Raw genomic sequence first — 7,556 nt, forward strand, 5'->3', positions numbered from 1 at the left:
CTTTCTGCCTCCACTGAAGTTTAGTTCTCTTCTTCTCCATCAAGGGGAAAAATTTTCTTCAACGTTGTGATTCCTGGTGTAATAAATTGTGAAAGATAAACCCAGCTTTCCCCCACTAGCTCTCCTGTTCCTCTATGAAGAGGAGACCATGATAAACACTGCAGAAAATTTTCTGGCTCTTTCAGGAGTCGCACAAAAATCCATACAATATCAGTTAAAAACACAAAGTCATACAGAGCCTCAAACTGCAGGCTGTAATGGAAACCACCAAAGGAGTGAAGACCAATGCACAGCCCTCCTGCATCACACAGTCTCAGGCACTTCTGCACAGCACGAGATTTTCTGGGGCAGGCATCTCAGGCAGCCAGCCAGGCCAAAACTGAAATAAGGCTCAGCATAAAAAGGATGTGGAAGATCCATTTACAAAACCATTTCCAAGAAAGCAAAAAAAAAAAGAAAAAACAAAAGAATGATCTATTATCTGTCACAGTCTCTTACACCCTGGCAAGGAACTGTGTCATAAGTGGTTTGAATAAGTAGGAATTGCAGAACTGGAGGAAAGGTAGCATAAGTGGTAATATAGCCTAAACTACACTGTTGAACTTGTTTCCTTTATTTTTGTATGGCCTATACATCTACATTTTGGCATATGGATCCTATCCCCATTACAGCTTCATTTCATTTTCACATAAAACTTACAGCTAATTTATTTGCTTAGTTTTCAGACAACAAAGCAATATTAAACCATCAGTGAAAAGAATATTCCATCAGAGTCATTGTCTGCAGAAACATCACCTATAAATCTACAGATCATAACTAATCTGCCAGGAAGTTAATGAAGTTGATGTATGATTTTGTGCCATTTACGAACTCTACCCACTGAGTAAGAGCATCATAAAATGCAGTGGGTTTAAGACTGACGTGATTTTTCACTAAGTCTGCATGTGCTTTGCTATGCCTTGGACTTCTTACAGAGGCAGCAAGTATATCTATATTAAAAAAAAAAAGTAATAAAGGAAAGTTAACTTGTGTCTTTCCTACATTATGCAGTCTTTCCATAACGCTTTGTTAGTTTTCAGCTCCATACAAGCATCACTGCAGGGTTACATAAATATAATAAGAAAACCACAAACCACAGCCATATGCTTTTCCTTCCATGGGAAGATCCCATAGCACTTCACCAACATTAATTAAGCCCTGCAGCACAACGCTCCTCGCTGGAACAAGATTTATCCATGCACATCTCTCTGCTCAGGTGCTAAGGGGTCTGTAGCTGTGTCACCATGGGTACTGTCTCATGATGGCCCAGGGAATAAATAAATAAATATTCATCTAAAAAGACATGCACAGCATCATGCTGAATGCATTGCTTTTACAGACATGATCTGAGAGGGCAGAAGCCCCGTCACCCAGGTTGCTATTCAGCACACACCATTATGTCTTGGAAGCAGCAGTTGTTTGGGTTCCCCTCTGACCCCAACCCTATGACCGCAAGTTATCAGTGCCCTCAATTAACGATGAGATTTACAGTTCCTGTGAGTCATAGGAAGCAGGATGGAACTACTGCCAGTGCCTCCAGAGGAAGTCTCAGGAGTGCTCAGATGGCTGAAATATGGCCCAAGTGGCTGAAGAGCTGCTTGTCAGCTGCTGCTGCTGCTGCCGCCGTGCTCAATCTGTGGCACGGGTGGAGTGGCTGGGCAGACATCAATGTGCCCCTGGGGTGTCAGAAAAGTGTCCAGTTGCAGGCTGTGGGAGCAGCCAGTTGCTTAGCCTCACTATGGCTTTTGGCATGTGCTGCCCTGGTGCCCCCAAACCTTGTAGGAGCAGTCTTCATCTTGAGCTGAATCCAATCCCTGTGACAACAGGCGTAGGAAAAGCAGACTTGAGGTCTGTTGTAAACACATTAGAAATTATCAGCCAAAATTTTATCTCAGATGAATATCTCTGGTGCTTAGCAACACCTTATATTAAAATTCTGCTTTAAAATAGTGTTAATTAAGCAATTAAGGATGGCAAGGCTTATTTTATGGCACCATTTACTCATAGTTAGATTGTGCTGTAAGGTTAACTGCATGAAGCATGTTTTATGGCCTCATGAATTGCTGTCTTCTTTTACTCATTGCTTTTATTATGGATTATAATGAACCCTTTTTATGTATTTTAAATTATTTTTGATAACAATATGGTTGTCTTATTTATCACATTACCAGAAGATGCTGTCACCTAGAGTTTAGATACAGTTAGAAGAGCACATAATGGATTCAACACGCAGAAAATATTGTGCTGCAACATGGAAAAGGAGCCTATGTGCAGCAGAAAATGTATTGTTTATGAGACTGAATGATGCAGAGCCATAGAGTAAGAACTACTTAGATATGAAACAAAATGACAGATTTTGATCAGAAAATGTTATAATTTTCAGGAGCAGTACTATCAAATTAGCAATCCTATTTCTTATTATGAGCTGTTTTCTACTAAAAGGCAAACCAAAAACTTTTGGACCTACAAGAAAACTTTCATCATATCCATGAATCGCTAGATGAAATATGCTGAAATTCTATCTTTTTTGTTTTGTTTTGTTTTAATTTCATTCAGAAAAACAATAACATACTAATCAAGAAAACATTTAAACAAGTGCTCTTCTTAAGCCAGAGTATCAGTAATCTTGTAAAAGGACTTGAAGAGTAAGATGCATTTATTAAAATTTTGCCATAGCAGAAAGAGTCCTTGAAAAGACACCTCCTTGCTCAATAATGACACACCAGTGATTTCTTGAGACAAATAATATGTCAACACAGATTTTACGTCTCGCTCTTCACCAATCACAGACCCATCTGTTTCTGCTGCATTCACCTTCTGCCTGCAAAATACTTAGCCGAACGAGGGGGAAATCCCCACTGAAAACCTTAGATCTCTCCTTCTTTATTTCACTAACAAGCACCCTGCATTTCTCTTTAAATTGCTAAATTTATGGTGAATTTAATTTCTCAGCTGAGGACACTTCTATTGTATCAGAGACTGTAAGAGGTTTGGCCTCCATAGGTTGTTGCACCACATGTAAAGCCGCGTTGAATTTGTGTTGATACTTGGTAAATCTTTGTGCAGCAAGCTTTAGTGAGCAGCACTGAAGGCAAAAATCTGGATGTATGAGACAGAAGGATAAAAATGTACCAGCTGAACTTGCATGAACTCATAAAATCTGGCATAAACCAAACCAACAACAGCATCTAATCACAAATACTAAGTACTATGTATGTAGAGAGCATGAGATTTGTGCAAATGCATTTCCCAGGAAGTTACATTTTCCCCTGTGCTTGTGCTAACTGCCCATTCTCACCTGAACCGAGGCTCAGCGTGATTCCCTTTCTGCTTAATACATGTCTCAGGAGGATGTGATGATACCATTCTGGGAACAGCAATCTGCATTCACTTTCCCCTTTTCATGCTAATTATTCTAATTGACTTGGGGTTGTATGTACATGGCACCCACGCTGCCACAGCTGGCTCACAGGTACTTTTCCAGGAGAAATATCCAAAGAAACCTATCGTGAATCAAATTGCTAGGAAGGTCACAGTTGCATCAAACTCTTTGCTCCCTCTTTTCTAAACAAATTATTTTTTCTGAAACAAATATGTTAACAGATAGCAAATAAAGAATCACAAGGGGCCAGTGAATCTGTTTTGAGGCAGACAAGAGCCTTCAACAGATGTCATTGTTGCTAATTCAGTACCAAGCTTTTCAGCTTCTTATTTTCTGGCTTCCGTAAAAGCAACCAGAAAATTAGTGATTATTCATACATCCAAACCTGTATACATTTTGACAGAATCATAAAAAACCATAGAAAACCATGCCTGTTAATACAACATTGAAACGTTTCTTGTTGCTGTAGGAATAGCAACTCAACCACCTCCCTGGGCCGCCCATTCCAGTGCTTCCACCTGTATCTGATCAAAAGGAAGTCCCCTAAATTAAACAGGATAGTTGTTGAACAGCTCTAAAGAATGGTGAGAGCCCTATCCCCATTGTGAGTCAAACCCTGCCCACGTTCCTCATGCAGGAGTAGACGGCCATCAGTGGTCTGCAGCAGAAGGAACACAGACAAAACCTCAAGGAAGCCAATGGGGCTCCACATGGTTTTCCAGCACTCCACTGCCAGCTCTTAAGATGTATCAACTTTAGGCTGAAAAAAAGCTGTAAAATCATTATCATTATGTTACTGTGGTGGCTCACAGAACCCAACTCATATGAGCTTATCCTTACCAGTCAATACAGATCCACTGTACACTCATTCTACAGAAGGACAAATGGCGACCTCCTAATTCTCGTAACTGCAACAAACACGTCAAGTGCCCTGAAAAATATGCTGTATGCAGAGAGTGCACCCGAGCGGCGGATTTATCTACACTGTGATCTGAATCACTTAACCAGGACACAGAAATAATTCTTGGTGATCCTTCTAGACGTTTATTGCAACCAGACTGGGTGCAGAGTATCTGCTGCTAAATCTAACAGTGCTGATGAGAACCTGTTTGCTGTCACTGACCTTTACAAATGCTGACCCAATTGGCTGTTGTGCTGGTTCCCTTGATTGTATCATCAACCAGCACCAGCTTAACAAAATGATTTCCTGAACAAAATCCAAATTTAACCATGACAATCACGTAAATAGATGCTTTGCCCTTGTTTCAGGCATGTCACTTCATTAGGTTATAAATATCAGAATTCAAAGGTCATAAAGAAAACTCGAATGTCCTCTATAAGAGTGCTGCAAGGGCTAAGCCAGCATATTTCTAAATAGAAATACGAGAGTGATCTGAACAAATTTCAGACTGAAGTTCACAAAGTGTAAAGCATCCTCCTATTTACAAGATCGAGTACTACAAGGTCTTCACACTTTAGAAGAACAAGATCCATACATTCTTTATATAGCACAAATCAATGTTTCATGGCTAGATAATGGTCCAATAACTTTGTCTCCTGAAGGACTGCTGAGGATTAAATGAACACAATTAAGTGAGAAATATAAGTACTTACAGGAAGATTTTAAAATGGATTAAATCATAAACTACACATAATGGCTGTATGCAAACACACTTGAGGTCACATTATCTTTCTTCTTGGAAATCTATTATATGTATTCAGTCAAAGCAGTGAATTAAATTTATGGGAAGATAAAAGATCACGCAGTCACAGAGACATTTCCAAAGGCAGCACAATCAAACAAAACTACTTCATTTCAGAGCAGGAGCTCTCAACAACAACTACACTGTACGACAGACCAAATCCAAAGTTACCAGCTAAGTGGTAGTTACACATCAAGTGATGCATGATGTGGATCTCTCTGAATGTGCTTCAAAACAACCTATCCCCAGCCTTGTCTCTCACCTTTGTCCTTGCAAAAAAAAACCAGCAATAAATTGGCAATAATTGCATAAAGAAGCAACCTATACATGTATTTTCAATCTAGATGTTCTCTTCTCTCCTCTGATCAAGAGTTGATCTTGCCTGACTTAAATATTTATGAGATTTCAACATACAGTTTCTTCAAATAGTGAATAGCTATAACCTAATAACTCAAGCTTGTCAACTTTCTTCTTATGTGCATCTCTTCATTACAGTCTTCTTGTATCAGCTAGGCTGCCTCATTTTGAAAGAGGACAAGGATAGAATAACGTGGTTCTTAAATTAATAACAGCAGTGAAATGCTACAAGCTATTTAAAGGGTGAAGAATTGTGCAGAAATAAATGAGACACTAGAATTCTTTTTAGATAAAATATTATCAGACCAAGTTAAAGTTTTGGTCCATCCAGCATTAATGAGAGAAATAAAAAGTGATGAACCTCAGTATTCTGACCTTGACATTTATAAAACAAAATTTTCTCAGCTGCCATAGGTTCATCATGCAGCTCTGAACAAATCTGTCTTCATTGTGACTCCAAAATAAAGGAGCAAACAAAATTTTATAAATTACTACAGGAGTAGCTTCAGCTCTAGCAACATAAACTCTTCTTCAGCATTTTTAAATCACAGTTTTCTCAAGCAGAAAAATGTTTAGGGAAGATGAGGAAGATGGTTGGCCACAGCTACTGCCATTACAATAGTTGTTTCAAATCTAGCCTACAACAGATTTTGGATGCCATCCCAACTCCTGGAAAGGGAGAAAGCAGCCCATGGACAGTCAGCAGCAAAAGCTTGCAGCCTCTCACTCAAATCAGCTTCTATAGCTTTCTATAATGAAAATGATTGGTCTGAACTGAACAGGGATTTTAACCATATTTACTTTAACCAGTGTCCACTGAGAAGCAAACAGAGCAGACATGATTTACTACCACAGCACATACCATACAAGAAGAATACTTTAAGATAATTATTAATCATTGGGCACCACTATTTTTCTCTCATTTCACACTGACAAAACCTTTCTCTGGGCTTTTTCTAAGATGTTGCAAAAGTCTGAACTATTCCATGGCTACAAGGTAGTGTGCAGGTGTTGATTTTATTAATCATAATCATGTTATCCTCATGTGTGATATTACCTTTTTTCCCAATAGCTGTCTCGAATCTCAAATACTACAACAAATGTTGCCCATCCAGCTAACAGCACATATCCAACTGGGAAATCTCTGATGTAAAGTGAATGAGGTCAGATGGGAGAGACATACAGCACTAAAAAAAGAGAAGGGTAACTCACAACCATCTGCTTGCCATTGGATTAATAAACAGTTATTGAAGAACTCTATACTGAAATATATGAATATATATGAACTGAAATAATAAAAAAAGTCAGAATTATTAGGACTAGGGCATGTTTTACAAATTAACTTTTCAAACTGAAGCAGTAATAAAACATTGATATGCATTTTAAGCCTCTCTAAATCTTTAAGGTGTCAAGGGATACACTTAAAATCGTTTTGGAGATACACAGTTCAACTCCAGCAAACATAAGCTGGATAACACTTTCTTCTCCAGCAAGAGGTGGGACCTGACCCTTCAGAAAACTTTGCACAATGCACTGAATTTCATTCCCACTTGTAACTCTCACTTGAGTAGAGCTCTCACACACCACGTTGACTTCCACAGGATTCCATCTGAAAGCACACCCAACAATCAACATACTTTCAGGCTTTATACGTTTGGGGTGCTTTAGAGCATGTTAAATAAGCAGTGCTGAATCGCTGAAGAGGCAGGAGAAAGCATTCAATTTATGCCAGACCTTTTTCAGACAACATGCTGAATGAAAAGAATGAATAAAACTGGAAACTGAACCACAGCAAAGCCGACAATACGCCCACAGATATTACTTCAGCTTAATAATATTACAAGCCTAGAGTTGTAAAAGCTTATGGTCGGTTTCTTAGAGCTTTTTGTTTCCAACAGCAGAGCTACACTTCAGTAATCAAACAACCACTTGCTCTTACCAGAAAGCAGTTGCCTACCTGTGATCACATGCTGCTTCAATTTTCCAGTTCAAAATCAGATATAGTGTCATTTGGAATTGTTGCCTTAACTACAAACGTAGACTGAAAGGTTTGAGAACAACAGACGCAAAAATGA

The sequence above is a fragment of the Meleagris gallopavo genome, chromosome 11 (assembly GCF_000146605.3).
Source record: "Meleagris gallopavo isolate NT-WF06-2002-E0010 breed Aviagen turkey brand Nicholas breeding stock chromosome 11, Turkey_5.1, whole genome shotgun sequence".
NCBI lineage: Eukaryota > Metazoa > Chordata > Aves > Galliformes > Phasianidae > Meleagris > Meleagris gallopavo.